Source organism: Haliaeetus albicilla, chromosome 6 (genome assembly GCF_947461875.1).
Source record: "Haliaeetus albicilla chromosome 6, bHalAlb1.1, whole genome shotgun sequence".
Lineage (NCBI taxonomy): Eukaryota > Metazoa > Chordata > Aves > Accipitriformes > Accipitridae > Haliaeetus > Haliaeetus albicilla.
This window is the reverse complement of record NC_091488.1, coordinates 38,091,101-38,099,301: the sequence shown is the minus strand read 5'-3', so window position 1 is coordinate 38,099,301 and position 8,201 is coordinate 38,091,101. Positions and strand designations below refer to the sequence as shown.

General features: G+C 37.8%; 1 long non-coding RNA gene across 1 annotated transcript in view; it reads left to right on the top strand.

Annotated features, from left to right (window-relative positions):
• Positions 1 to 214: 214 nt before the first annotated feature.
• The window catches only part of LOC138685611 (uncharacterized), a 223,006-nt gene continuing 215,019 nt past the window's right edge, over positions 215 to 8,201 (top strand). The window contains exon 1 of the long non-coding RNA XR_011324908.1: positions 215 to 289. This is a non-coding gene — a long non-coding RNA (uncharacterized lncRNA). The remainder of the gene's footprint in view (positions 290 to 8,201) is intronic.

Below are 8,201 nucleotides of genomic sequence, written 5' to 3'. Positions count from 1 at the left end.
TTTCTCATTTATTTCACACTTACATGTTATAACCCAGACCCTTTCAAAAACAAAGATCCATTTGGATAACAGAGTTAATCAGGATGCATCCTGGATCCAGCCCTAGTGTACGCAAAACAGCCTTTCTTTATCTTACAGCAGCTGTTATTGGCTGTCAAGAAAAAACTCATGCCAGTCAGGACATAGCTTTCTCTGCCTTACCTTCCTAAAAACCCTGATACGTCAAGATCTACTAGTATGAGACCTGATTTCTCTGCATTTTTGCTGATTTTACAGATCCATTAGACTGGTAAGGCTGAAAAGATAGTTTCTGCATTTTGCTACTCATTGATTTACACTGTGGTTGTTCATTCTTATACTCTAACCTCTAAGAAATGAAGCCTTTGCTTCTTTTACTTTGCAAGTCTGATAATTTCCAAACATGTATCTTTTGTCATTAATGCCACCCTACTTACCTCTTCATGTTTAATCATTTGATATAATTTTTGGTTTGCATAGCTCAAAAAGTAACCGGGTACTCTAGTTTCAAAAAACAGTATAATATTTTTGTTTGAAAATGCAGTATTCCTCCTCTTTCAATTTCCACTTTTCCCTTGAAAATAAGTTGAAGAAAAACGATATATGAAAAACAAAAAGATTGACTATTTTGGTCTTCAGTTTTATTACAAAAGGGGAAAAAGCAAAATTAATTAAAGTAAGCCTTGATTTTCCATTAAGAACAGTTAATTGAAAAAAAAAACCTGATTTAAAGTGTTTTGATGTTTTCATTATTTTTTATTATTCCTCTGGGCTCATCTTTAATAGTCCTTGGTACAGTCTCTTTTTCTACTGATTTCAGTCAAAACCCCAATTGTTCTCCCCGAATGGCGCTTAAGGCATCATCTTTATTTTTATTGTTTCTTTCTATTGTCTTTACTGTGATTTTGACTTCTTTTTGACCAGAGCACCTTTCTCCCATGGTTCTTTTATACTAATAAATTATTTCCTTGCTGTTGAGTTCTCCTCCTCCATATTATCTTTCAATTTGAATTCCTCAGTCCTGCTGGCATATTCTTAAATGGATACTTGGTCACTTGTGAATGTATTACCTCAAGGTAGTTCATTTTGAAAGACGTTTAATGGGAGATGACAAGAACTCATATTTAAAGAAGTCGCAACCTAGGTGCACCTTTCAGTCACCTGTATTTTAAAACCTCTGCCTGCCAGCTTGTCTCTTCATTGAAATTGTGAATGATCTCATCTGCTTGTGTACTACCCCTGTGTTGAAACTGGATTGCCTTTTGCATAGTCCTGATGCAAGGGACATTTGCATGTTTTCATTTAGGATCATCCCTCCAGTTCACTTTTTCCTCCACTGATGCAAATTTCCTTAGTTTCCTACCCATGGCAATCTTTCAAGCTCCCTCAAAGGCACATTGGGTGTTACTGTCTTGTCTCCTAACACAAAGTCTTATGATAAAATTTTGATTCTGATTTCCTTTCTCAAAAATCTTCTTTAGTCTCCAGCACAGGTTGCTATTTTATTACTCTAATATTTTCCAGCTGAAGTCTTATCTTATCCTTGTCTATCAGAAGTGCAAGAGCTCAAATAACCTTAGACTGCCATTCTGAATATGTTATTCAGAAGGCCTCATCCAAGCTCTCTTTCTTCAAGAAATTTAAGATAATGCTCTTTCCCTTCAGTGCCCTATACAGCTTCCCTTGTCTATATATGTACTCTTATCTTTCCTTCCTAATTTTATATTCTCTATCTGTCATGAAGCCTTTCTTAAATGTCTCTCCTCTGTCTTCTGAATTCCTTTCATATGTAGTTGTACAGAAATCTGCATTCAACCCCTCACTTCTATTTTGCAAAGCTTACTGATGCTAATCCATTTCTGTAAAAATATATCCACTTGTTACGTGACTGATTTTGCGTCCCTCAGTAATATTAAATAATGCAATAAGTAGTTCCCACTGAAATCTGTAGAACTTCTCTTTAGCATGAGTGGCTGGATCTGGCCCTTCCATAATATTTTATACAGTATATGGTCATGCTAGAAATAAAGATAGTCTGCTGGATTGTTCTCTGGATCGGCCAGGGTGGTTTTGTTTCTGAATTATATTCTCTATTTTCAACAAAAGTTGCCTAGAACAGAGACCTATTTGTTCCTTGTGTCTTAAATGTCCCAAAGGACATTGTTCACCTTAACAAATACTGGTTACTACCAGTGGGGTGTAGCATAAATAGCAAAGAGAAGAGAAAAAAGAAAAAAAGAAAAAAATAGTTCCATAGAAAGGTTACAATGAGGACATACGAAAACTGTCAACTGTTTCAATTGAAATGCATACTGTCATTCTGGAAAGGTAATCACAAGAACAAAGGCAGAGGAACAAGTTATTGAACTACTAGTTCACTTTAACTTGCCCCAATCCTGTTTTTAAATAGCAGCACAAACCCGACAAGTTTTGTACAGAACTACAGGCAAAGAAGCCTAGAGGTACAACGGTGTGGCAAATGTCAACACTTGTCTCTCGGCAGTTTGGGGCTTCATTTTATTTTCAGCATGCTGCCAATTCTAGCTGACATTGCTGCTTTCTGGAAGGGAAAAGAAAAGCTGCTGGGTTTGTTACCACTGTTGTTCAAGCCACTAAAATAGAACTAGCTACAGCTTTTGTTGTTGTTCTGTTTAACAGAGGGCTTGGAAAACAGTATGTTTACAAAGTATGTAGAAACCACTGAAACAGTATTTCTCTAGTAACTCTCATTAAAGTTGTCTCAGTATTTCATCTACTGATATTCTTTTTTTTCCAGTGGGTTATTGAACAAAAGAATGATTTTGAAAACAGTAAGGAGGGACTTCTGGCTCATCCTTCCCTCTTTCCAGGTATCTTAAGCAAGAGTGCAAAAGTGACAATAAATTTCCACTCTTGAGTTAGTCTCCCGTAAAGGATATATGAAATCTGTATTCAAGAGCATACAAATACAAAGGCAGCTAAGGATGCCCATCATGTGGAAGGGGACAGGCTTTGGATCCAGTGTTTCGGGTCAAAAGGAACCATTTTATTATCTATTCTGGCATACCATCTCTTACCAGCTATTAACTTTCACCTAATTGCCCTTGTACTGAGCTCAGGTTTAGGGCTGACTAAAATACAAGAATACAAGGAAAATATTTAGCCCTGATCTGAAAACATCCACTGTTTTCTTTTGTAGTTTAATTTGTGTGTTGACCATACTTTAAAAAAAAAAAAAAAGTGTGTGATTTTTTCCTCAATTTTTCTGGTTTCTCTTTCCAAATATGTATCTATGTCTTTCCTCATTTTAAGAATAAAGATGCTGTTTTAGCACCTTACATTTTCTCCCCATGAACATATTTATATGCTGGCATCAAGTTAGCTGTCAATCTTTTCTTCTGGTAAAGTAAACAGACTGAACTTCCTAAGTCTGCTACTGTAAAATATTTTCTCCAGTCTTGAGGTAATTTGTCTGGCATTTCCCTGCCCCCTCTCCAGTGTTTATAATACATTTAAATGTGTCTATTAAAAATGTATGCAGTTTTCTAGTATCAGCATCATGAATGCAACAGAGGTAAATCATTTCCCTATATGCAGTCTCCATGCTCTAGCATCTCGTGCGTTAAGAAATGTACTAGCATTTCTTACCCCAGTGTGGCATTCACCATGGCTTATCCAATATAACTCACAAAATTTTCTTTGAGTCACTGCATTCTAGGATACAGCTCCCAAGATACAGTGCTGATAGGGCCTATATCTCTTCTCCCCAGATGTTTCTTCATTGATTTCACTGCAGTAAGAATATTTTGTTTGAATAGACCCAGGACACCAAGTAACTCAGTTCGTTCTGCCTGATTCATCTGTCATCCTCATTACTCCTTCTTTGGCATATCCTCAAGTTTTATCAGGTCATTGGTTCATTACTCATTTACACAGGTTTAGTTTGAGAATAACTCCACAAAAGTCAGTGGAGATACTCAAGGGCTGACTCGTTGCCTCTGTATAGGAATAAATTCTTGGCTCCTGAGATATAATTGTCTGTTCTAATAATCAATCAGAACATTAGAATGGAATAGAACAGACTGTTTCGGTTGGAAGGGACCTACAAGGATCATCTAGTCCAACTGCTAACCACTTCAGGGCTGACCAGAATTTAAAGTATGTTATTAAGGGCATTGTCCAAATGCCTCTTAAACACTGACAGGCTTGGGACATTGACCACCTCTCTAGGAAGCCTGTTCCAGTGCTTGACAACCCTCTTGGTAAAGAAATGCTTCCTGATGTCCAGTCTAAACCTCCCCTGATGCAGCTTTGAAGCATTCCCATGCGTACTATTGCTACATCCCAGGGAGAAGAGCTCAACACCTCCCTCTGCTTCTCCTCCTCAGGAGGCTGTAGAGAGCAATGAGGTCACCCATCAGCCTCCTTAATAATAACAACTCTGCAAGAGTTATTTCAACTCTGCCTGAGCTTCCCCAGCTCTGAGTGTGTGACCAAGGGGAGAAAAGTGTGTGACTGGGCATCTTCTTCCTGAAAGACCTTTACTAGCTCTGGAGTGAAAAGGAGGAACCAGAAGCTGGCGTCAATTTTGTGATAGAAGATGAACTAGAATAAAACCCACAGAATTCAGGGAAGGAAATACAAATGGCTCTTAGGTTACATTGCCTTCCAGTTTTCCTTATCCAGCTCTACCTGGCCGCACTTGAAAACCAGGACATATACCTGTAGCAAGAGTGAGCTTACATCATCTCCCGGAATCTGTGACTTCTTATTCAGTCTTCTATTCAGTCTGGAAATCACAAACACTGTATGAATACTCATCCTTCAAATTGTAGTATATCTTACCTATTACATAGGTGCAGTCATCCACAAGAGGGGATGGGAAACACTTCCCAGAGCAGTTAGTGCAAATGATACTAATAACTGAATTGAAAACTTGCAGGGACATCAGTAAGCTTTCTACCTAGATTAGCTCATCCAGTCATCAGCTTCATAAAGCAATAGGGAAACAGCTGTTGCTTTTTTCTAGATACTATGGCTGCATCTATACAATAAAATGAAGCATTTCTATGAACGTTCCCAGGACTGTTTAATTTACTGATAGAGCTGTAGCTGATACAGAGATATCCTCTAGATTGCAGAAAGAATAAGAAAACTGGACTGACAGAAAGAAATACATTGAGGAAATATAATACGAGTAATGCAGTTGTCCTCCTACACAAGCTGTGATTTTGTCAGATAGTTCCCAGCTTTCAGGCATCAAGTTTGATTCTGCTTTGAGCTCTTACCCTCTGGGCAGTTGCTGTTCTTCTAAGATTTTGTTGGTGAGGAAAAGGGGAAAATTTCTTTGCTGCTTAGAGAATTATTATCCTTGGAGAACTGCTAATAGCCAAAAATATGCTGCCAACGTGGAAGGTAGGAAACTAAACTGAAGTGGTTCTTCAATACAGTCAGCTGAATGATCCCAGTGAATCTCTAGAGGGCTCTGTAAATAGGATATTCTCCCTTGGAAGTAATCTGGCCAGTGTTCCTATTCATATATTGTAAAAAATTTTTGTTTCTTTTTTTTTTTTTCTATCCTCATCTGAAAACATAGCTCTGGACTTTAGTTGGTACACTGCTTCTAGCTGCCTTTGTTATGCTTCTTTAGTATGTTGCTTTTTCTGGATTTCCAGTTTGTTGGGTTATATTCCCGTCAGTCCATTTCTACCTGATGGCCTTAAAACTGTCTTAAAAGCCCAGAACCTGGGAGCTTTCTCCGCCTTCTGCATTAGGTTTAAGTGTTTAAGCTTTCCATCTCAGTGCTCAAATCTCTTTATAACTCCACATCCACAAATATATTTCCCCAACTTTTTTTGCCATCCATGAGCAAAACTACTCCAAAAAACCCTCTGGACTATAAATAGAATCTCTGTGAAACAAAAATTGTAATGTGTCTACTCCCTACAAGGCTTTTTATTTAGGAAACATAAATTTCAGAAAAAATGTCCTGAAGACTAACCATTTGTTTGCTGTCATCCCAAGGAGATCTTCTGCTAAGTGCTGAGAAAAGCAAACTCCTCCTTTTCCCCCATCTTGGAGGGGAGAAAAGAGAAAAGGAAGGATGACCAGTTAGGATATAAGAACTACTCCTTTTTTACCCTTCCTCTCCAAGCTTTCATTCCAAATGACTTTTGCAGCTGCTGCAGCCTTGCTGGCCACAAACAACGCATGTTGTGGTGTGCTTATTCTATTTGCTTTGCTGCTTTATGTCTCAGCTGCTGCCTGTCTGTCTCCTAGAGTGAAAATTCCTGCAAGCACAGTCTCCCTTTCTTTCCTGTGTTATATACACTCAAGAGTGCATTCCCAGTGCTTAGTAAATAAACTAAATGAGCTACTGCTTGTTGTGATCACCAGTCACATGTGAACGGGGTATGACTGTGGATGTGATATCTGGCTTCTTTTGCCTTGGTTTTCAGTTGTGCAGAATCATCCAATTGCACTGGTACATATCATAGGGATAGTTTTTCTTTATTTTTGCTCATATGTAAAGCCTTAGTATTATGCCACTACCTTATATTAGCTTTTGGTATTGTATTGTGTGTGCACCTACGCACACACGCTAATTTAAATACGTGATATAAAAATTCCTTATGGTACTCAAAGTCTCAGTGAGACTTTTGTGCAACCAAAGGGCATGAATAGATAGATACCTGCTGGGTAATCTACTGAGTCTGGATAAAGTAAGATTTGAAAGGAAAAGGAATACTGTCATTCAGTGGTTTAAACAGCACAAAGCACATCACTTTGAAAGGAATCATTGTACAAAGCAAATTTCCATTTTTTTTTTATTTTTTATTTTTTTTTTACCTTTTAGTCAGAGTGTCACCTTCCAAAAATCTAGTTTGTTGCCTTTCATGGCTGAAATTTTAACGTAACTGGAGTCACTGGAGTAAAAGGTTGCACTCGGGTCTCTCCTAAGCACATATTTAACTAATAGCCAGCAATGTACCGAAAAAAACCCGGCTGGAGCTTCTGTGCAGAGTATCAGGTTTTGTCACACAATAATTTCTTTCCTCATTCTAACAGAAATGTTAATGTCACCAGGAGGAAGCGCCCAACCTGAGCTTTAGCTAGAGCCTCACCAAAGCTGAGAATATTTTTAGTGATATGGACCTGCTTTTCTATTCCCTCTGACTCTGAAATTGCTCACTTAAAATTGTTGAGCTGTTTGTTCTTTACCACATATCCAAGGGTCTTCATGGATGCTCTAAATTTCACTGGTGTAGGAGCTGCACCTGGTTAGGTGATTATAGCTGAAGATCGAGGTTCGGTGTTCATCTCCACTAGAAAATTTGTCGCACCATAATGTGGCTTTATTTTCCGAATGGGGGAAGAAGTACTTTCCATACCTCACACAATAAATACATTAATATATGAGAAACACTGGTGAACTAAAATAATCCATTTAAGTGTCTGGGATATACAGAGGTGTCCAAGATTTCAGTGTGATACTCAGGATAAAAACTCTGGCCATTCCTGAATGCCTATTCCCTAGAAAGTTATGTGATATGGTTATGGTGTAAGTGCTGCCCCAGGTATGCTGGTTTAATCTTCTAGTTCACAGAGGAGTCAAATACGAGCCTGTTATATCCCAAACAAGCAATTTAAGCATGGCCCAGCATGTGGCACATACTGATTCTGAATACACAAAGCATAAATTTCTGAGGTGAATGTATAAGAATGCCTCCTCTAAATATGCATCTTAATCACAATCCTACAAGAACTCTTTTAAGAAATTAAACCCTCTTAAGGAAAATAACATCCTGTAACAAATTATTTTTAAGAAATTAAAATGAATTAATTTCAAAAGGCAATTACATGCAAATACAGTAGAAGGAGAATAATTTGCACTAATGACTGGGATACCCATTGCAAATTACCAAGTTTCACAAATTACTGAGTGAATAAGCAAAACAAATCCAGGCCAAGAATAATGCATCACAATGTCCAGCATTTCGTTTTTCCAAATGCAATTTAGCTTTAATTATGATATAGTAAAGCAATGAAGCGGCCACCCAGGGGAAAAATGCTTCTAAATGCATGAGAGACCTATGGCCCAAATGTTGTAATCTCAGCATAGAATCCCAGCCAATAAACACCTCTTTGAGCTATTTAATTGTTTTCTTGTATTTCCTATAATAATGTAGGGAGTAATAGAAATG